Source organism: Tachypleus tridentatus, chromosome 6, assembly GCF_004210375.1.
Source record: "Tachypleus tridentatus isolate NWPU-2018 chromosome 6, ASM421037v1, whole genome shotgun sequence".
In the NCBI taxonomy this organism is placed as follows: domain Eukaryota; kingdom Metazoa; phylum Arthropoda; class Merostomata; order Xiphosura; family Limulidae; genus Tachypleus; species Tachypleus tridentatus.
In genome coordinates this window covers 163,820,580-163,843,803 of record NC_134830.1, presented here as the reverse complement: position 1 = coordinate 163,843,803, position 23,224 = coordinate 163,820,580, and the positions used below count along the sequence as shown (strand labels likewise).

Here is a 23,224-nt window from a genome sequence, read left to right as displayed (position 1 = left end):
TTGAAGAAGTCGATAACACTTACTTTTGTTCAGCTACAGACACTTGTCCGTTCCGTATTTCACAACAAAATCAGTGACAACATATTTGTTGCTCTTAACATTCTTATTTTGTTGGATTTTGAGCTACTTATTAACATTATTGACGTTTCTTACGTTTCTACCGTTTCAATAATTAGATCTCCTGTACAAATTGTTTTCCCAATTCATGATAAACATCATTACAGAATTAAAACCTACAGCCAGAAATATTTTTACTTTTATAATATACAACTTAAATCGCTTATTTAGCACGTTATCAAATAATCAGTTACTTACAACTAGGGCCTGGCATGGCCTAGCGCGTTAAGGCGTGCGTTTCATAATCTGAGGGTCGCGGGTTCGAATCCCGGTGACACCAAACCCTTTCAGCCATGGGGGCGTTATAATGTGACGGTAAATCCCACTATTCGTTGGTAAAATAGTAGCCCACGAGTTGGCGGTGGGTGGTGATGACTAGCTGCCTTCCCTTACACTGCTAAATTAGGGACGGCTAGCACAGATAGCCCTCGAGTAGCTTTGTGCGAAATTCCAAAAAACAAACAATCAAACATACTTACAACTAAATAAGTTTCTTATTTTAAGTTTTTTTTTCTACGTTCATTATCTATTTAATATTTTCTTCAACTTTTTTTAAATATAAATTCCGTTTGAAACATGGGAATATTGTGCGTTAGATGGTGCAACGACTACCGAAAGAAGAAAGTATGATGAAAGTTTTATTTAATATGGTTTTACATGGACAGGTAATGAAGATGGACCTAGTGGGTTGTGTGTTGAATGTGGAACAGTGGTGAGTAACAGTAGTTTGTATCCAGCAAGGGTAAAACAGTATCTACAAACCAAAGAGTCACAATTTTAAAAAATCCAACTTCCGAGTGTTTGCAATTAAATGCAAGGAAAATTACATTTCGTTCGTTTGTTCATCAGGACAACAAAGATGTTATTGATTCACATCGTGTTAGTTACCCTATTGCAAAAACAGATGAAGTTCATACAATTGCAGAAGATTTGATAAAACCATGCGCAAAATATTTGGGAGATTCCGCGATTGATGAGAAATTTCTTAAAAACATTAACTCTGTGCTCCTCTCTGGCAGTTCGGTTTCTCGAACTATCAAGGATATGTCAGCAAATTGCTTAACGGAATTAATAAGGCGAGTAAAAGAGAGTCCAACTTTTTCGCTTCAGATGGATGAATCAACATATGCCGCAGGTTATCCGATGTTGCTTGTGTTTGTTCACTATATTTACGAAGCTAGTTTTGAAGAAGACGTGCGTATTTGGAAACCTTTGCCTACTCAAACAACAGACGAAAAAATATTTAAACTGATCGATTTATTTATGAAAGAACATGAGATTCAATGGTAACGTTTCTCAAGTATTTGCACTGATGGGGCTGCAGCTATAACTGAAAATTTTCAGGCGGGGTGACACGCATAAAAAAGAAAAAAACCCGGACATCGAGAGTATCCACTGCTGTCTTCATCGTCATGCACTTAAAATGAAACGAATACCAGAAGACTTAAGATGTATTGGGTGATGTCATAAAAATAGTTAATTTTATAAAATCAAGACCACTCAATGTGAGGATCTTCAGTTTACTCTGTGAGGATATGGAAAGTTTGCATAAACATTTGCTGCTTCATGTTGAAGTCCGATGGCTTTCTTGGGGAAAAGTGTTCGCTCGGTTTTACGAACTGCGCGAGGAGATAGGTTTCTTTTTATCTGAATGCCATTTCAAACTTGCATACAAATTAAGGGACAAATGCTGGATACAGAAAGAGGCTTACCTTTCGGACGTATTTGCCTATCTAAATGAAGTGAATATTACAATACAGGGTACGAGGGTAACGTATTTCAAAGCTCAGAGTAAGATGGAAGCGCTTCAACGTAAGCTACAACTTTGTGGTGAATGTATACTGATGGAAGAACTTGATTACTTCTAAAATGTCAGTGTTTTTTTTACTTATGAATGAAATTTCCTTAAGTAAAGATGCAAAAGTTTCACTCTTGCAGCACATATCTGATTTGTGTACAACTATTGGGGAAGCACTTCCTTCCTCATTTAGAAAAATTACTGTGGATTCAAAATCCCTTTGTTGACTCTGCAAATTCCAACGATTTTCCTTTGAAAGAGAAAGAACAGCTTATAGAAATTTCAACTGATTACACCCTAAAAACAACATTTCAACAAGAAGAAATTACACAGTTCTGGATTCAAATGGCTGTGGAATACCGTGAAATTAGTAACAGAGCTTGGAAAATCTCGATGTGTTTTCCAACAATCATTGTGAGCAAACATTTTCACTGTATACAGTTACAAAGACCAAGTATAGAAACAGGCTAAATATTGAAGATGACTCACAAACATTTTCACTGTATACAGCTACAAAGACCAAGTTTAGAAACAGGCTAAATATTGAAGATGATTCACAAACATTTTCACTGTATACAGCTACAAAGACCAAATATAGAAACAGGCTAAATATTGAAGATGACTCACAAACATTTTCACTGTATACAGCTACAAAGACCAAGTATAGAAACAGGCTAAATATTGAAGATGATTCACAAACATTTTCACTGTATACAGCTACAAAGACCAAATATAGAAACAGGCTAAATATTGAAGATGACTCACAAGCATTTTCACTGTATACAGCTACAAAGACCAAGTTTAGAAACAGGCTAAATATTGAAGATGATTCACAAACATTTTCAGTGTATACAGCTACAAAGACCAAGTTTAGAAACAGGCTAAATATTGAAGATGACTCACAAAAAATTTTCACTGTATACAGCTACAAAGACCAAGTATAGAAACAGGCTAAATATTGAAGATGATTCACAAACATTTTCACTGTGTACAGTTACAAAGACCAAGTATAGAAACAGGCTAAATATTGAAGATGATTCACAAACATTTTCACTGTATACAGCTACAAAGACCAAGTATAGAAACAGGCTAAATATTGAAGATGATTCACAAACATTTTCACTGTATACAGCTACAAAGACCAAATATAGAAACAGGCTAAATATTGAAGATGACTCACAAGCATTTTCACTGTATACAGCTACAAAGACCAAGTTTAGAAACAGGCTAAATATTGAAGATGATTCACAAACATTTTCAGTGTATACAGCTACAAAGACCAAGTTTAGAAACAGGCTAAATATTGAAGATGACTCACAAAAATTTTCACTGTATACAGCTACAAAGACCAAGTATAGAAACAGGCTAAATATTGAAGATGATTCACAAACATTTTCACTGTGTACAGTTACAAAGACCAAGTATAGAAACAGGCTAAATATTGAAGATGATTCACAAACATTTTCACTGTATACAGTTACAAAGACCAAGTATAGAAACAGGCTAAATATTGAAGATGACTCACAAACATTTTCACTGTATACAGCTACAAAGACCAAATATAGAAACAGGCTAAATATTGAAGATGACTCACAAACATTTTCACTGTATACAGCTACAAAGACCAAGTTTAGAAACAGGCTAAATATTGAAGATGATTCACAAACATTTTCAGTGTATACAGCTACAAAGACCAAGTTTAGAAACAGGCTAAATATTGAAGATGACTCACAAAAAATTTTCACTGTATACAGCTACAAAGACCAAGTATAGAAACAGGCTAAATATTGAAGATGATTCACAAACATTTTCACTGTATACAGTTACAAAGACCAAGTATAGAAACAGGCTAAATATTGAAGATGATTCACAAACATTTTCACTGTATACAGTTACAAAGACCAAGTATAGAAACAGGCTAAATATTGAAGATGACTCACAAACATTTTCACTGTATACAGCTACAAAGACCAAGTATAGAAACAGGCTAAATATTGAAGATGACTCAGAAACATTTTCACTGTATACAGCTACAAAGACCAAGTTTAGAAACAGGCTAAATATTGAAGATGATTTGCGTTTACAGGTAACAACCATAATTCCAAATATTGAACTACTTTATGAACAAAGGCAACCCTATTCGAGCCACTAACAAATAAATAAATAACTAAACTTTTACTGATACAAATTTTGCAAGTAGAAATTTTTGAAAAGTAATTTTTTTCTTTAAACAATGATATTTTTAATAAATTTATATTCTAAAAGCTTGAGGTAAACTTTATCTAGTGCTAGTAACTGATTGTTTTTATTTTTAGTGTATTTTTTATTAAGACTTCGGAATGTTTTTTTTCGTTCTGATGTAAAGCTCCGCAGGTCTAAAAAGTCTGGGAACCCCCGTGTTAGATCGATAAATCCTGGTCTATTTAAAAAAACTTTTACGCGATAACACAAAAACTCACGTTGACGAATTCTTATTTAATAAAGTTAGATATAAAGTAAACAATAAAGTATAGTTATGATATTTATAACAGTGCACAGAGTACAAAACAGTTAAGAGCTTTTGGTGTATAACAGTTTTACAAGTTCAAACAAATAAATTCACAAAAACGACAAATAAAACCATGGGTAAAGAAAGAGTAACTTATGGTGTTTATATTAGCCTGTAAAACAAATCGAAGCTAAATTATTGCAAAGAAAACGTAAAGTTGTAATAAAGGCATACTTAGCTGAATATGCAGAAACTTCTGAATTCATGTTCACAAAGTGACAAACATTGTTTTAAACGAACTGAAAATTCGTATTTTAGTGTAATGTTATTTTTATTTTAGGAAGTTCACGCTGTTTAAGTGTTCTTTGTATGAAATACTTCGTAAATAACAAAATTAAAATTGAAACTAAAACCAGTTGTCACGTGATGACGACGAAATTGTGCTGACGTGTAGCACACTCGCTGCTTGAAAAAGTTTGACCGAGTAAAAAACAAGTGATTTCAAATGAAAAATCCAATATGTAATCCAGACTCCACGAACAAAATCCATTTAATAATACGAGAGTTGCTGCGTTGGACCGAGAAATTTGCGAGAAAAGTTCAGGGTAGACAAACAGACGAAAGTAGGCTTATTACCGTAGACTCAATACACTAAAGCGATTGGTATTTTAAAAGATGATTGCCACTCATTTGCATTCGTTTCTCTACCCAGCAGGCCGAAATAAACGGCAAGAGACCATCGCTACGACACAAAACCATAAAGTGGCCAAACCACAAAATGATTAATCTTTTTCTTACCGTTTCAACAATTATTTTACCGCTAACACAGTTTAAATCTAAATACACCATGCGTGTTTCTGTATAGTAGTCTTGCTTAGTCGTAATAACTACTAGTAATTAATAAAAATAATAATTTATCTGTAAACGATATTATTACTTTGCAGTTGGCCCTGACATGGCCAGGTGGGTTAAGGCGTTCGACTCGTAATCCGAGAGTCGCGGGTTCCAATACCCGTTGCACCAAACATGCTCGCCCTTTCAGCCGTGGGGGCGTTATAATGTGACGGTCAATCTCACTATTCGTTGGTAAAAGAGTAGCCCAAGAGTTGGCGGTGGGTGGTGATGACTAGCTGCCTTCCCTCTAGTCTTACACTAATAAATTAGGGACGGTTAGCGCAGATAGCCCTCGTGTATTTTTGCGCGAAATTCAAAACAAATCAAACCAATACTTTGAAGTCAGCTTTCTTACAGAAATGTGGTGTTTCTTTAACCTGTTCAGTGCTGTAGACGAGATAACTCGTCCAAGCCGATCGGTAACACAGTGCCACGGACGAGTTAATTCATTCTTAATAATACCTAACTTCAACGCTAGATGTCCGCACCATACATGCATTTGACCTACTGACAAATTGTTTCACTTTCGATCCAAAATGGCGCCACGAAAAACGTTACAAAATGAAGAAGCATTAGAGTTGTATTGTAACAGCTGAAATACTTGGCAGTCAACATGTTAAAAAGGATAATGCGGGAATTACTAGCTAATAATAAAGGAATGTAGATAACTAACGTGTAGAATACCCTATGCTTTGTTCCACTTCAATAGAGGCTCCTACAAATAACTGTTAAAAGTTTGCCATCATCTGACATGCACACATCACACCAGCAACGTTTCTGTTAATGTCGAGAACAAGTACAAACACACACCTCCGTTTATCATAGTATAACGTTTCATATACATTTACGTAAAATCATTTTCCAACTTTACGGTGTTGTGAATGGGAAACTGCTCAGCGTACGAAGTGAAAATTGCTGAATAACGTTAACCAATAAACAGAGGTTTTTGTTTTCACAGGGAGGCATAACTGTAGACATAACTTGCAAGAAGTAACCAAGTAAAAGGAACCCTTAAGTAAATCACTTGGATAGTGGCTACAAGAGCTGTCTGTATGACCACACAAGGTCCTCAGATGAGACATCAATAAGTTACGGACTCACAACGCTAAAATCCGGGATTCGATTACCTGCGCAGATAGCCCAATATGGATTTATTTCAGAACAAACAGCGACTCCACAAGAGTAGATAATCTCGACTGGGCAGATTATTAGTCAAGTAGCTCGATAGTTAGCGAGTTGGACGGTATATTCGTTGGTCCATGAAAAAAAAAAATCACATTCTGCAATCTATGGTCGTGGGTGCGTTATAGGAGTTACGATCAAATCCCCACTATTCAATAAGAATAAAGCAGCCTAAGAGTTTGCGACAGGTGCTTTTAACTCGCTGCTTTCCCTCTTTCAAAAGCAGGAACGCCTAGTTGAGGCAGCCTTTAAAAGAGTACGAGATTACATCAAGGTTCATGTTTACCCTGATGCTGATCAGTCTACTATACCCGATTCGTGACACAATCCGATACAAAGTCGTCTGCATCCCTCAGCAAACGTTGCAATTGGTTTTTTTGTTTTTTTTTGTTATTATTATTATTCATCAGCTGAGTGCATTACTTAAACTAGAAAAAAACAAAGAACACAGGCCGAGTAATATAAAACTAAACCCACTAGCGGCAAAGTTTAAGACTCATTTTGTTTCGTATATGTTGAATAATCGCGTTCGCTAATTTTCACTTTTATGCGTTCCACCGATTTCCAGATACGACACTGCTTCGTGACCAAAGTATAAAGTTGCACAGAAGGCGCCTTTGCGATCGCTACAGGTACCGTAAGACGAAAGGCTTCAACTTGTATTTGATATTATTGTAGCAGTGAGATTAATAATGCTATAACATGACCTTTAGTATTACAACGTTTCGACTACAAACTGCCCTGAGAAAGACTCGCAGTTAAAATAACGATCCTATTACACAGTACTCTTAACATCACTGCTAACTTAGTATCCATTTGTCAATGTGTTTGTTTGTTTGTTTGTTTTGATAGCTACATGAGTACTGTATGCGCTATTCGTCCGCAATTTGTGAGTGAAAGACTGGAGGTTTGTACCACCCACCGCCAACTCTTGGGTTACTCTTGTACCAACGAATAGTGGGATTGAGAGTCACTTATAACGCTCTCATGGCTGAAATGGCGAGATGATGAGTGGGACAGAGTTTCGAACCGGTGATTCTCATGGTTGTGAGTCGAGCACCCTAATCACTTGGCCATGCCAAACCTACTCGATACGAACAGCACCCATTGGTTGTACCACGTTATTGTCAGACACGTATGCCTTCAATCTATAAGTGTAGTTTTGTTGCTTCAATTGAAGTTTGGGTTTACCATTGTCTCTACACAGGAAAGACTGTGCAAACAAATGCAATGCAGTTGTTCACTGCTTCTAGTGGATGTGCAACAGAAATCCTTGGAATAAGGAGTCAGGTTTGAAGTATACAGGCATAATGAAAACCTGTTTGTGTAACATTTGTGAGATAATATTCCAACAAAACTGGGCCCGGTCTAGGAAAGCGTGTTAAGGCGTTCGACTCGTAATCCGAAGGTCGCGGGTTCGAATCCCCGTCGCACAAAACATGCTCGCCCTTTCAGGCGCGGGGGCGTTATAATGTTACGATCAATCCCATTATTAGGTGGTAAAAGTGTAGCCCAAGAGTTAGCGGTGGGTGGTGATGACTAACTGCCTTCCCTCTAGTTTTACACTTCTAAATTAGGGACAGCTAGCGCAGATAGCCCTCTAGTAGCTTTGCGCGAAATTCAAAACAAACAAACAAACATACATGGGACGTACAGTTTTTATGTTCTAAAATAACCTCTCATGAATTTGCACAATTTCCGTCCAGGGTACGGATACTCCAGCTAATTTATCAATATTTTTTATGCTTAGATAATTTATCGTGTACAAATCATAGTATTTAGGGAAAATTGTCCATACAGCTTAATAAACAATTTTTTTTTTAATATAAAATATCTGAAAACTGAATAGCTCCACGTGATAAGATTTAACGCCTTTTAAAACGTATTACAAGAAATATTACTGGTAAGTTTCACCAGTACGGTTTTTAGCTGTAGCTTACAAGCATCATGTACCTGCCACGAGTTGCTGAGAAACGTGAGATATACCCGAGATTTGAATTGCGAGCACTTTTCTGGCTTTAAGGCAGTATTTGATCAGCAAGAAACCATGAGCAGTGGTACAAGTTGAATTTGCCTGACCTTAGTTTATCGGTTGAAACAATCTTCGCAACAACAAACAAGTCAAACGTTTATGTGGTGCAAACTGGCATCATTTGACCAATATGGCAACCATACAACTCGAATTCAAACGAAAAAGAAACATGGTATTCCTCAAGTTTATAACATGATAACGACCTTATCTTTCGGTTGAGTGGCCTACATACGATAATACAATTCCAGTTATGTTGTGTTTTTGTCAAATCCCCGAACACCTTAACATCGGATATCCTTAGGTTACCATTTTACTTACTTATTACATAATTAATTTTCCAGTGCGTCTTAAGAGGCGACGACAAGTTACGATAAGTCGTATTTGACATGTAACGTAGTGCCAAGTTGTCTCATTTACAAAGAAATTTAATTGATAACATTACGCATTACAACCACACCAATATCTTAGTTCTTTACAGTAATTCATTATGTACTAGGAACTGGCACTTTATTAACGCATTATTGAATAACATATTACCTTGTACTTATACTTGTACAAAGCAATCTAGTACCTTAATACAGTCGACATACAGTTAAGCATAAAAATGCCATATCGGCTACTGTCCCCACTTACAGTGGCACAGCGGTATCCTGCGGACTTACAACGCAAGAAACCGAGTTTCGATACCCATGATGAACAGACCACAGATAGCCCGCTGTGTAGCTTTGTGTTTAACTACAAATAAAAAAACTTTTATTTATTTTTTGTAATAGACAAAAATATTACACAACGCTACAACACACAGACATTACAAAGAAACGTTAAACAATTTAGGATTTATTTTATCAGTTTGATGAAGTCGATAACACTTACTTTTGTTCAGCTACAGACACTTGTCTGTTCCGTATTTCACAACAAAATCAGTGACAACATATTTGTTACTCTTAACATTCTTATTTTGTTGGATTTTGAGCTACTTATTAACATTATTGACGTTTCTTACGTTTCTACCGTTTCAATAATTAGATCTCCTGAGCAAATTGTTTTCCCAATTCATGATAAACATCATTACAGAATTAAAACCTGCAGCCAGAAATATTTTTACTTTTATAATATACAACTTAAATCGCTTATTTAGCACGTTATCAAATAATCAGTTACTTACAACTAGGGCCTGGCATGGCCTAGCGCGTTAAGGCGTGCGTTTCGTAATCTGAGGGTCGCGGGTTCGAATCCCGGTGACACCAAACCCTTTCAGCCATGGGGGCGTTATAATGTGACGGTAAATCCCACTATTCGTTGGTAAAATAGTAGCCCACGAGTTGGCGGTGGGTGGTGATGACTAGCTGCCTTCCCTTACACTGCTAAATTAGGGACGGCTAGCACAGATAGCCCTCGAGTAGCTTTGTGCGAAATTCCAAAAAACAAACAATCAAACATACTTACAACTAAATAAGTTTCTTATTTTAAGTTTTTTTTTTCTACGTTCATTATCTATTTAATATTTTCTTCAACTTTTTTAAATATAAATTCCGTTTGAAACATGGGAATATTGTGCGTTAGATCAAAGGTTTTCAAACTGGTTCCGCCATAGTTATCTGGGGCTCCGCGAGGAAATTCTAGAATGTTAATATTTTTCCTAAAACTATAAAATTGAATCAGAATACACTGTACAAAAAGTAAAAACTAAAATATATCTTCAATATAACACGTTTATCACGTATTGGGCCTTCTAGTATTTTATTATACCTAACGTCAGACGATTTCATTTAGCTTAGAGGAAGTTCTCGCTGTGAAAGTGTTAATACAATCTCAATTAACTCCGACAGTGGCGCTATTGGTTGCTACTAGATATGGCACCATCTCAAGATCGCATGTGTCATTGGAGATGCAAAATAGCCTAATAATTTTCGTATGAAACATCGGTCAACCCTGAGTACTGATGCCAACTGTCTTTTGAAAGCCAGATCTGGATTAACGGCTAAATTTCGAACGAAATGAGGCATGGCATCATAGCTGAAACTTGTCCAAATTTGAAACATTGAAACTGAAACAACTGATACTGCATGTAATTGCATCACAAAGTATATGTATATAAAGTATTAATTATATTTATGACAATTATAATTCGTAATTGTTAGATTGGGTTAGATCCGTTGTAGTTCAATCACACAAACTTGGTGCCAGTGTTCTGTATGACGTCACATGCCCGCAGGACGTCATGTTTCATTTCGTTGAATATTTAGACGCGCGTCAGATTCGGCTTAATATTTTGTTATTTTGCTTTAAAATTTGTTAAAAACAAAAAAGTAAAAATAATAGGTTACACTTTTTACTTCAGAAAAATATATTATTCTAACGGCCTAGCCTTTTTTCCCTCAAAACTTTATTTCTGGCTTCATTACAGAACACAAATCTTGAGTCATTGTATGATAATAAAACTCAAGTGTTTGAACAAGTTTTCATCAAGAAGCTATTTTGTGTCCGTGAAAATACTTTTGAAGAGCCAAAGATATAAGAATACGTTTTTAGACAAATTAATAATTAATCGTCACCCTTGTAATGGATAAGTGGCTGAATATCAGTAATAAATCTGATAGGAGTATAAATATTCCTAGGCCTAATACGAATTCATTTGTTTGTTTTGAATTTCGCGCAAAGTTACACGAGGGCTATCTGTGCGGATTCATTGGTGTTATCATTGTGTGCAAGCACTTTAATGCAAGATGGTGCAAGGACTACCGAAAGAAGAAAGTATGATGAAAGTTGTATTTAATATGGTTTTACATGGACAGGTAATGAAGATGGACCTAGTGGGTTGTGTGTTGAATGTGGAACAGTGTTGAGTGACAGTAGTTTGTATCCAGCAAGGGTAAAACAGTATCTACAAACCAAAGAGTCCCAATTTAAGAAAATCCAACTTCCGAGTGTTTGCAATTAAATGCAAGGAAAATTACAATTCGTTCGTTTGTTCATCAGAACAACAAAGATGTTCTTATTGATTCACATCGTGTTAGTTACCGCATTGCAAAAGCAGATGAAGTTCATACAATTGCAGAAAATTTGATAAAACCATGCGCAAAATATTTGGGAGATTCCACGATTGATGAGGAATTTCTTAAAAACATTAACTCTGTGCTCCTCTCTGGCAGTTCGGTTTCTCGAACTATCAAGGATATGTCAGCAAATTGCTTAACGGAATTAATAAGGCGAGTAAAAGAGAGTCCAACTCTTTCGCTTCAGATGGATGAATCAACATATGTCGCAGGTTATCCGATGTTGCTTGTGTTTGTTCACTATATTCACGAAGCTAGTTTTGAAGAAGACGTGCGTATTTGGAAACCTTTGCCTACTCAAACAATAGGCGAAGAAATATTTAAACTGATCGATTTACTTATGAAAGAACATGAGATTCAATGGTAACGTTTCTCTTGTATTTGCACTGATGGGGCTGCAGCTATAATTGGAAATTTTCAGGCAGGGTGACACGCATAAAAAAGAAAAAAACTCGGACATCGAGATTATCCACTGCTGTCTTCATCATCATGCACTTAAAATGAAACGAATACCAGAAGACTTAAGAAACATTGGGTGATGTCACAAAAATAGTTAATTTTATAAAATCAAGACCACTCAATGTGAGGATCTTCAGTTTACTCTTTGAGGATATGGAAAGTTTGTGTAAACATTTGCTGCTTCATGTTGAAGTCCGATGGCTTTCTTGGGGAAAAGTGTTCGCTCGGTTTTACGAACTGCGCGAGGAGATAGGTTTCTTTTTATCTGAATGCCATTTCGAACTTGCATACAAATTAAGGGACAAATGCTGGATACAGAAAGAGGCTTACCTTTCGGACGTATTTGCCTATCTAAATGAAGTGAATGTTACAATACAGGGTACCAGGGTAACGTATTTCAAATCTCAGAGTAAGATGGAAGCGCTTCAACGTAAGCTAAAACTTTGTGGTGAATGTATACTGATGGAAGAACTTGATTTCTTCTAAAATGTCAGTGGTTTTTTTTACTTATGAATGAAATTTCCTTAAGTAAAGATGCAAAAGTTTCAGTCTTGCAGCACATATCTGATTTGTGTATAACTACTGGGGAAGCACTTCCTTCCTCATTTAGAAAAATTACTGTGGATTCAAAATCCCTTTGTTGACTCTGCAAATTCCAACGATTTTCCTTTGAAAGAGAAAGAACAGCTTATAGTAATTTCAACTGATTACACCCTAAAAACAACATTTCAGCAAGGAGAAATTACACAGTTCTGGATTCAAATGGCTGTGGAATACCGTGAAATAAGTAAGAGCTTTGAAAATTTTGATGTGTTTTCCAACAATCTTTGTGAGCAAACATTTTCACTGTATACAGCTACAGAGACCAAGTATAGAAACAGGCTACATATTGAAGATGACTCACAAACATTTTCACTGTATACAGCTACAGAGACCAAGTATAGAAACAGGCTACATATTGAAGATGACTCACAAACATTTTCACTGTATACAGCTACAGAGACCAAGTATAGAAACAGGCTACATATTGAAGATGACTCACAAACATTTTCACTGTATACAGCTACAAAGACCAAGTTTAGAAACAGGCTAAATATTGTAGATGACTCACAAACATTTTCACTGTATACAGTTACAAAGACCAAGTATAGAAACAGGCTAAATATTGAAGATGATTTGCGTTTACAGGTAACAACCATAATTCCAAATATTGAACCACTTTATGAACAAAGGCAACCCTATTCGAGCCACTAACAAATAAATAAATAACTAAACTTTTACTGATACAAATTTTGCAAGCAGAAATTTTTGAACATGTAAATTTTTTTCTTTAAACAATGATATTTTTAATAAATTTATATTCTAAAAGCTTGAGGTAAACTTTATCTAGTGCTAGTAACCGATTGTTTTTATTTTTAGTGTATTTTTTATTAAGACTCCGGAATGTTTTTTTCTTTCTGATGTAAAGCTCCGCAGGTCTACAAAGTCTGGGAACCCCCGTGTTAGATCGATAAATCCTGGACTATTTGAAAAAACCTTTACGCGATAACACAAAAACTCACGTTGACGAATTCTTATTTAATAAAGTTAGATATAAAGTAAACAATAAAGTATAGTTATGATATTTATAACAGTGCACAGAGTACGAAACAGTTAAGAGCTTTTGGTGTATAACAGTTTTACAAGTTCAAACAAATAAATTCACAAAAAACGACAAATAAAACCACGAGTAAAGAAAAAGTAACTTATGGTGTTTATATTAGCCTGTAAAACAAATCGAAGCTAAATTATTGCAAAGAAAACGTAAAGTTGTAATAAAGGCATACTTAGCTGAATATGCAGAAACGTCTGAATTCATGTTCACAAAGTGACAAACATTGTTTTAAACGAACTGAAAATTCGTATTTTAGTGTAATGTTATTTTTATTTTAGGAAGTTCACGCTGTTTAAGTGTTCTTTGTATGAAATACTTCGTAAATAACAAAATTAAAATTGAAACTAAAACCAGTTGTCACGTGATGACGACGAAATTGTGCTGACGTGTAGCACACTCGCTGCTTGAAAAAGTTTGACCGAGTAAAAAACAAGTGATTTCAAATGAAAAATCCAATATGTAATCCAGACTCCACGAACAAAATCCATTTAATAATACGAGAGTTGCTGCGTTGGACCGAGAAATTTGCGAGAAAAGTTCAGGGTAGACAAACAGACGAAAGTAGGCTTATTACCGTAGACTCAATACACTAAAGCGATTGGTATTTTAAAAGATGATTGCCACTCATTTGCATTCGTTTCTCTACCCAGCAGGCCGAAATAAACGGCAAGAGACCATCGCTACGACACAAAACCATAAAGTGGCCAAACCACAAAATGATTAATCTTTTTCTTACCGTTTCAACAATTATTTTACCGCTAACACAGTTTAAATCTAAATACACCATGCGTGTTTCTGTATAGTAGTCTTGCTTAGTCGTAATAACTACTAGTAATTAATAAAAATAATAATTTATCTGTAAACGATATTATTACTTTGCAGTTGGCCCTGACATGGCCAGGTGGGTTAAGGCGTTCGACTCGTAATCCGAGAGTCGCGGGTTCCAATCCCCGTTGCACCAAACATGCTCGCCCTTTCAGCCGTGGGGGCGTTATAATGTGACGGTCAATCTCACTATTCGTTGGTAAAAGAGTAGCCCAAGAGTTGGCGGTGGGTGGTGATGACTAGCTGCCTTCCCTCTAGTCTTACACTGCTAAATTAGGGACGGTTAGCGCAGATAGCCCTCGTGTATCTTTGCGCGAAATTCAAAACAAATCAAACCAATACTTTGAAGTCAGCTTTCTTACAGAAATGTGGTGTTTCTTTAACCTGTTCAGTGCTGTAGACGAGATAACTCGTCCAAGCCGATCGGTAACAGTGCCACGGACGAGTTAATTCATTCTTAATAATACCTAACTTCAACGCTAGATGTCAGCACCATACATGCATTTGACCTACTTACAAATTGTTTCACTTTCGATCCAAATTGGCGCCACGAAAAACGTTACAAAATGAAGAAGCATTAGAGTTGTATTGTAACAGCTGAAATACTTGGCAGTCAACATGTTAAAAAGGATAATGCGGGAATTACTAGCTAATAATAAAGGAATGTAGATAACTAACGTGTAGAATACCCTATGCTTTGTTCCACTTCAATAGAGGCTCCTACAAATAACTGTTAAAAGTTTGCCATCATCCGACATGCACACATCACACCAGCAACGTTTCTGTTAATGTCGAGAACAAGTACAAACATACACCTCCGTTTACCATAGTATAACGTTTCATATACATTTACGTAAAATCATTTTCCAACTTTACGGTGTTGTGAATGGGAAACTGCTCAGCGTACGAAGTGAAAATTGCTGAATAACGTTAGCCAATAAACAGAGGTGTTTTTTTTTTCACAGGGAGGCATAACTGTAGACATAACTTGCAAGAAGTAACCAAGTAAAAGGAACCCTTAAGTAAATCACTTGGATAGTGGCTACAAGAGCTGTCTGTATGACCACACAAGGTCCTCAGATGAGACATCAATAAGTTACGGACTCACAACGCTAAAATCCGGGATTCGATTACCTGCGCAGATAGCCCAATATGGATTTATTTCAGAACAAACAGCGACTCCACAAGAGTAGATAATCTCGACTGGGCAGATTATTGGTCAAGGAGCTCGATAGTTAGCGAGTTGGACGGTATATTCGTTGGTCCATGAAAAAAAAATCACATTTTCCAATCTATGGTCGTGGGTGCGTTATAGGAGTTACGATCAAATCCCCACTATTCAATAAGAATAAAGCAGCCTAAGAGTCTGCGACAGGTGCTTTTAACTCGCTGCTTTCCCTCTTTCAAAAGCAGGAACGCCTAGCTGAGGCAGCCTTTAACTGAGTACGAGATTACATCAAGGTTCATGTTTACCCTGATGCTGATCAGTCTACTATACCCGATTCGTGACACAATCCGATACAAAGTCGTCTGCATCCCTCAGGAAACGTTGCAATTGGTTTTTTTGTTGTTGTTGTTGTTATTATTATTATTATTATTATTCATCAGCTGAGTGCATTACTTAAACTAGAAAAAAACAAAGAACACAGGCCGAGTAATATAAAACTAAACCCACTAGCGGCAAAGTTTAAGACTCATTTTGTTTCGTATATATTGAATAATCGCGTTTGCTAATTTTCACTTTTATGCGTTCCACCGATTTCCAGATACGACACTGCTTCGTGACCAAAGTATAAAGTTGCACAGAAGGCGCCTTTGCGATCGCTACAGGTACCGTAAGACGAAAGGCTTCAACTTGTATCCGATATTATTGTAGCAGTGAGATTAATAATGCTATAACATGACCTTTAGTATTACAACGTTTCGACTACAAACTGCCCTGAGAAAGACTCGCAGTTAAAATAACGATCCTATTACACAGTACTCTTAACGTCACTGCTAACTTAGTATCCATTTGTCAATGTGTTTGTTTGTTTTATAGCTACATGAGGACTGTATGCGCTATTCGTCCGCAATTTGTGAGTGAAAGACTGGAGGTTAGTACCACCCACCGCCAACTCTTGGGTTACTCTTGTACCAACGAATAGTGGGATTGAGAGTCACTTATAACGCTCTCATGGCTGAAATGGCGAGATGATGAGTGGGACAGAGTTTCGAACCGGTGATTCTCATGGTTGCGAGTCGAGCACCCTAATCACTTGGCCATGCCAAACCTACTCGATACGAACAGCACCCATTGGTTGTACCACGTTTATTGTCAGACACGTATGCCTTCAATCTATAAGTGTAGTTTTGTTGCTTCAATTGAAGTTTGGGTTTACCATTGTCTCTACACAGGAAAGACTGTGCAAACAAATGCAATGCAGTTGTTCACTGCTTCTAGTGGATGTGCAACAGAAATCCTTGGAATAAGGAGTCAGGTTTGAAGTATACAGGCATAATGAAAACCTGTTAACATTTGTGAGATAATATTCCAACAAAACTGGGCCCGGTCTAGGCAAGCGTGTTAAGGCGTTCGACTCGTAATCCGAAGGTCGCGGGTTCGAATCCCCGTCGCACAAAACATGCTCGCCCTTTCAGGCGCGGGGGCGTTATAATGTTATGATCAATCCCACTATTAGTTGGTAAAAGTGTAGCCCAAGAGTTAGCGGTGGGTGGTGATGACTAACTTCCTTCCCTCTAGTCTTACACTTCTAAATTAGGGACAGCTAGCGCAGATAGCCCTCTAGTAGCTTTGCGCGAAATTCAAAACAAACAAACAAACAAAACTTAACTATTCCAATAATAAAAATCCAGATTTTTGGATTGCGTTTTGAATAAGAGGTCACAAACTGATACACTCGTATATCGTTCAGAATGAATATATCAGAAATTGTAGGATTTCTCAGATTTTGGAAATAAATATATCAGATGATTCAATGTATATTCAACATCTGTATACAACATGTACTTAGATACGGGCTACTCTGGATACTGAGTAAGATGCGTTACTAACACCAGCTCTTACAGATTTTTGATGCGATTTGTCATTAGATAGATAATGCAGTTTTAGATTGCAGATTCAATGTTACATTATGTATGCGAACACGTAAATTGTAGATGCAATGTTACCAGAATGCAAGATTCTGAAAACGTTCTATAAGAAAATAATTTGAAGATATGTTAAACGTGACGCACTAGATGATACAATAAATATCCAACTCTGATTTCTCACATATTTGCTTTAAAAGTACGCTCCGCTACTCAAATAAACCTGAACCTAACGCTGTTTAAAAGGTAAACCACGTGGCCAGAACTTAAACTTCATACGCTTATGATCGGAAAATTTAATTTTCTGATAAAATAATTAGGTTTTGTTTTTGTTTTTTATTCTTATACACACACGTGATGAACGAAGACTAGAAATTCCTGAAGTTCATATATATATAAACGTCCCTATTTAAAACTATAAACACTAACTTTATGGAGGAGAGTAAGCCAGTAACACCAACCGCCACAGTAGCTTTGTCTAGTTCTCTGTAACTAATACGAGACTAACCGTTATAACGCGCTCGCAGTTGAAAGTACAGAGCCTGTTAACAGCATCACCTATCGAACCCTGGACCCACACAATTTGAAGATATGCAAATGCGACTGTAAATTGTTAACACTGACCGATTTGTTAGGTTTGATTTCAATTCTAAAAGTTGCTTGCTCCTTACCGCTATTAGGCTCGCATCCAGAAGCGCGGGCTTTCGAGACTTAATGTGGGAGTGGACACGTTTCAACATAGTCGATCCAGATAGGATAATGTCTTTCCGCTTAGAGACCTCTTGTCACGACATTGAGAAGAATTGATCCGTATTTGAAGGTTCTCTTTGGCGGATCTCAGCTGGACGGATAGAGAGATAGATAGATGTACGGCGAGTTTCTTTGGAGCTCGTGTCTGTACAATATCGTTCCAAACCCAACAGTTCTCAACTAACGAGACAGAGTTGTTCCGTGCGAAATTTACCTCACTGTGACGTCAGCGTGCGCAAGCTACATCCCGCAATGAAAAAGCGTAGCAGCGAGCCTAAGTAAAAGGAAGGTGAAAACCTAAAAAAACTACAAAATAACTGCCTGCATTAGCCGTTCTTAATTTTGAACTGATAAACGAGACATTGGGATCTGACCGCTACTTTTGTAACGCAGTCACGGCCCCAAAGTGGCGATCGAGATTTTGCGACAACGAAACGCATAGTACACGTCCTCGGACCTGGCACGCTTACCCGCACTGACAATAATACAAAAAGTATACTTTTTGTACTTACGCTAAGTACTTATTAAAGTAAATTAATTATTAGGCCTAGGTGATCGTATAGGCTACTGACAATAATACAAATTAATAATTTCACCTTTCATACATTTATTTTCACTCTAATTTAGGTCTGGCATCACCAGGTGGTCAAGGCACTAGACTCGTAATCTGAGGGTCGCGGATTCGAATCCCAGTCATACCAAACATGCTCGCCCTTTCAGCTGTGCGGGAGTTATAGTGTGACGTTCAATCTCACTATTCATTGGTGAAAGAGTAGCCCAAGAGTTGGCAGTGGGTGGCGATGACTAGCTGTCTTCCCTCTAGTCTTACACTGCTAAATTATGGATGGCTAGCGCAGATAGCCCTTGTGTAGCTTTGCACGAAATTCTAAAAAACAAAAACAAATTCATTGCTGCAATGCTTCCAATACTACAATTTACACACAAATTAATGTATTTTTGAATTCTTTATTTACCTTCATTAGTTATTATTTTAAGAGTTAAGTCATTTGTGATATTTGTTTGAAAATCTCTACAATATTTATATGTCAACGTTAAGAGCGTCATTGACGCAGCTTCCTGTGAACCTGTTGACTGCTAAGTATTTCAGCTGCTACAATACAACTCTGATGCTTCTTCATTTTGTAACTTTTTCGTGACGCCATTTTGGATCGAAAGTGAAACAATTTGTAAGTAGGTCAAATTCATGTATGGTGCTGACATCTATCGTTGAAGTTAGGTATTATCGAGAACGAATTAACTTGTCCGTGGCACTGTGTTACCGATCGGCTTGGACGAGTTATCTCGTCTACGGCACTGAACAAGTTAATACACAAATTGGTGAATAAAGTGAGTCTAGTCGAAAACCTGATACAACTATTTTGAATTGTCTGTCTATTGTTTACATTACTTTCGCTTAAATTAATTCAAACAGGAGTATCATATTTAATGGTGGTTCGTATAAACACTTTATACTTTTTTTTTTTAATGTATTTATATTTAAACCTTGATTGTTTTATTGATTTACTTAAAATTCTTAACTGTTATCTAGTTTTATATGCATTTCCAGTTAACATTTGTTATCAAAATGCATATCTATAAATTTAACACTATTGGAAGTTTTAATATCTTCACCGTATATAACAATTATTTGATGTTTTATTTTGTATTTTCTTTTTCAAAAAAATATTATTACTAACTTATGAAAAGAATCATTTGTTTTAATTGGATTTAATAAATTACTGTGAAACCTTTCCAACCTGCAATTTTGATGTTCCTAACACAATGGTCATTTCTATCCCAGTTTTTTTCCAGTTTGTACACGAACTTTTATAGGCCAGTGATTACTAGATATCTTTCACACTTCAAAAGCTACAAGTTTACCTTTCCTTTTGTAATGGCAGCGAGTAGGATAACAATTATCTTCAATACTAAAATTATATAAATTTATATTATCAAATAATTTAACGATTTTAGTTTTTACATCCAAAACTATGGCGTTTAATATTTAAATTCCCTATAATTAATTTTTTTATTATACTTTAATTTTTTTTTCCATTAGCTCAATTTTTGGTTGAACATGATTTTGGACGACAGCGTTTATCATTACGTACTGAAGTACTTAACAAGAGATATTGTAATGAAACAAAATGGCGGCCATAAAAATTGCCCGTTTAAAACCACGTTTAAAGTGTCTAAATATTAACAACTATTTCATAGTGTTGAAGGACCAAAACTCATGCTTATTGTACTTATAAAACCGCCTAAATTGTTATATGCTAACGAATTTTCATCTACGCAAAAAAGTACATGACTTTTCCAAACAAATGTAAAAGCACGTGACAAACCTCATTGCTCTAATTTTTTCACCAAACCGTGTGTGTGTAAACAGACGATGTAATACTTTGAACATATAATTAGATTTGAATGTAGGTAGTTTTAGATCCTGATGAATAATAAATTGAAACCAGGTATACGCGAACCCTACGCTGTAGGTAATGAAAGGGAAACTACAAATATAACCAGCAAATTTAAAATTAGTTTCTCTCTTTGAAATTAAGCGTTTTGGATAGTTAACAAAATAAAACACTTCCCCGTTTCGAAAAAGCCGAAAAACAAGTAACTGATTAAACGAACGTAGGCCCGGCATGGCCAGGTGGGTTAAGGCGTGCGACTCGTAATCTGAGGGTTGCGGGTTCGAATCCCGGTCGTACCTTTCAGCTGTGAGGGCGTTATAAGTGACGATCAATTCCACTATTCGTTGGTAAAAGAGTTGTCCAAGAGTTGGCGGTGGGTGGTGATGACTAGCTACCTTCCCTCTAGTCTTACACTGCTAAATTAGGGACGGCTAGCGCAGATAGCCCTCGAGTAGCTTTGCGCAAAATTCAAAAAAGAAAATCCAAAAACTTTATCTGGTTCATTGCTGCTTTTCAACAGATATAAAAACGAGTTAAAAATGGTGTTAACCACACTGTAGTCAATGTTACAATACTATTATGATAGTAGTTATAAAAGCCTTCTTTGTTTGTAATTTGTTTGTGTTATATACTGCTACTAACAGGTAACGCTAGTCTAGTTAAAACGGCTGTTAACAGAAAACACACGTTTTGAAACAAATGTGATCATTAGCAAACAATCCTGTGTGTACAGAGTACTACCGACAGAATACTTGTGCAGACACGTCTCAGTTGACAAACAATCCTGTGTGTACCGAGTACTGCCGACAGAATACTCATACAGACACGTCTCAGTTGACAAACAATCCTGTGCGTACCGAGTACTACCGACAGAATACTCATGCAGACACGTCTCAGTTGACAAACAATCCTGTGCGTACCGAGTACTACCGACAGAATACTCATACAGACACGTCTCAGTTGACAAACAATCCTGTGCGTACCGAGTACTACCGACAGAATACTCATACAGACACGTCTCAGTTGACAAACAATCCTGTGCGTACCGAGTACTACCGACAGAATACTCATGCAGACACGTCTCAGTTGACAAACAATCCTGTATGTACCTAGTTCTACCGACAGAATACTCATGCAGACACGTCTCAGTTGACAAACGATCCTGTGCGTACCGAGTACTACCGACAGAATACTCATGCAGACACGTCTCAGTTGACAAACAATCCTGTGCGTACCGAGTACTACCGACAGAATACTCATGCAGACACGTCTCAGTTGACAAACAATCCTGTATGTACAGAGTACTACCGACAGAATACTCATGCAGACACGTCTCAGTTGACACACAATCCTGTGCGTACCGAGTACTACCGACAGAATACTCATGCAGACACGTCTCAATTGACACACAATCCTGTGCGGACCGAGTACTACCGACAGAATACTCATGCAGACACGTCTCAATTGACACACAATCCTGTGCGTACCGAGTACTACCGACAGAATACTCATGCAGACACGTCTCAGTTGACACACAATCCTGTGCGTACCGAGTACTACCGACAGAATACTCATGCAGACACGTCTCAGTTGACAAACAATCCTGTATGTACCGAGTTCTACCGACAGAATACTCATGCAGACACGTCTCAGTTGACAAACGATCCTGTGCGTACCGAGTACTACCGACAGAATACTCATGCAGACACGTCTCAGTTGACAAACAATCCTGTATGTACCGAGTACTACCGACAGAATACTCATGCAGACACGTCTCAGTTGACACACAATCCTGTGCGTACCGAGTACTACCGACAGAATACTCATGCAGACACGTCTCAGTTGACGCACAATCCTGTGCGTACCGAGTACTACCGTCAGAATACTCATGCAGACACGTCTCAGTTGACAAACAATCCTGTATGTACAGAGTACTACCGACAGAATACTCATGCAGACACGTCTCAGTTGACAAACAATCCTGTGTGTACCGAGTACTACCAACAGAATACTCATACAGACACGTCTCAGTTGACAAACAATCCTGTGTGTACCGAGTACTACCGACAGAATACTCATACAGACACGTCTCAGTTGAAAAGCTCATTTCTTATGTATGGCAATGTGTTTTGTAACTCAGCTTGTAGTAAACTAAAGTTAGGTGTGTGAGTACTATTATAGCATTAGACCTAATTTACTATTCGGTGTTACACAGCGGACCACATGTTTAATGATTATAAAACATATTTCTTTTTAATTGAATCAAAGGTAACATCGAAAACAGCAATCACGATTATGACTATTATAAGAGGCTTGATTATATTTCTTTGATTTGATGACTCAAGCTGTGCTGGCGAGTCACGAACAGGCGAAACCGCAGTCCACGTTAGTGGAATGCATTAGGCCTCTATATCACAGATATTTTCATTTTTCCCTTTGGCGAAATGAAAGTAAAACTATAATCA

General features: G+C 37.0%; 1 protein-coding gene across 12 annotated transcripts in view; it reads right to left on the bottom strand.

The window, feature by feature from the left end:
* The window catches only part of LOC143254334 (pleckstrin homology domain-containing family G member 5-like), a 92,024-nt gene that overhangs the window by 47,139 nt on the left and 21,661 nt on the right, over positions 1–23,224 (bottom strand). The gene's annotated exons all lie outside the window — the stretch shown is intronic.